Consider the following 1,411-nt stretch of genomic DNA (forward strand, 5'->3'; position numbering starts at 1 on the left):
CCTTTAAAAAGTACAAAACAGAAATGCCACGTGACTCCATAATCTCTCTACTTGAGATAGATCCTAGTAAAATAAAAAACCGCAACAAAAAATGGACACATGCAGCTCTTCCTCTCACCATCTAGGTTCCACGTGCCTTGTGCAAAGTGCCCGGTGATGCCACAGAAACCATTCCTGCCACAGTGCAGGAGTTGCCACAGCCCTGGGCTGAGACTGGGTCTGGAACAGAATCTGGCAGTGATGCGTCAGTCCCAGAGCTCGAGGAACTGGACTCCGCGCGGGCAACCACACAAGACCAGCTGGCGGGAGCAGCTGAAATCGATGAGGGACTAGTCAGTAAAGCACAGCAGAGTCTGAGCGGAAAGACGGCACACGAGGCTATGTCCAAACTGGGTCTTTGGCAAGTCACAGGGGCTACAAGAACCAGTATCCAGAAATCTGAGAATATGCTTTGTCATCACAAAGCCGGATGTCTACAAGAATCCCACTTCGGATACCTACATAGGTGTTTGGGGAAGCCAAGATTGAGGATTTATCTCAGCAAGCACAGCTAGCAGCTGCTGAGAAGTTCAAAGTTCAAGGTGAAGCAGTCGTGCACATTCAAGGAAACACACAAATTCCAACTGTGCAAGAGGAGAGGGATGAGGAAGAGGTTGATGAAGCAGGTGTGTAAGTTAAGGACACAGACTTGGTTCTGTCACGAGCAAACATATCAAGAGCAAAGGCAGTCCAGCCCTGAGGAACAACAGTAATGACATTTCAAACGCTGTTATGGAATTAACGATGCAACCATTTGAAAACAAACACTTTTTATTTTTTTGGTGTTTCCAAAGAGTAACTGCAGTTTAGTTTGAAATTTGTACTGTTTCTATCATTAATAAAATGAAGGCTTGTTGGATTAAAAAAATAGACTTATGCACCCCCTGTTCATCACACAGTACTATTCACAATAGGAGAAAGATGAAAACAACCTCAATGCCCATCAATGGAAAAGTGGAGAACGAAACAAAAAACTATGATACCTACACCCAATAGAGTACGAGGCAACATTAAAGAATTGCGACGAATCTGTGAAACACCCTAACATGGAGGAATGTACCGAAGAACGGATAGTATGCTGACTGAAATTATTCAGTCATAAAAGGTCAAATATTGTATGAGACCATTATTGTTAAGTCCATAAAAGATTTCTACACTAAAAGAAATCTTCTTTGATGGTTATCAGGAATGGGAGGAGAAGGGAAGGTAAAATTACTGACTGGAGGGTAGACAAATATTAACCAGAGTAAAGGGAAAAGCAACATGCAATAAGAAGGAGGTCAACAAAACATGACGGAAACAAGGGGAAGACCAAGACGCTGAAAGGAATGCACGGGTTAAAGGCCACAGAAGTGCAGTTCTATGCATAATT

The 1,411-nt window shown here is 43.1% G+C and overlaps 1 pseudogene; it reads left to right on the forward strand.

Annotated features, from left to right (window-relative positions):
• The window catches only part of LOC101660965, a 111,264-nt pseudogene extending 110,415 nt beyond the window's left edge, over nucleotides 1-849 (forward strand).
• Nucleotides 850-1,411: the final 562 nt, after the last annotated feature.

Source organism: Echinops telfairi, unplaced genomic scaffold, assembly GCF_000313985.2.
Source record: "Echinops telfairi isolate 266 unplaced genomic scaffold, ASM31398v2 ScPeMD7_7424;HRSCAF=8462, whole genome shotgun sequence".
NCBI classification, from domain to species: domain Eukaryota; kingdom Metazoa; phylum Chordata; class Mammalia; order Afrosoricida; family Tenrecidae; genus Echinops; species Echinops telfairi.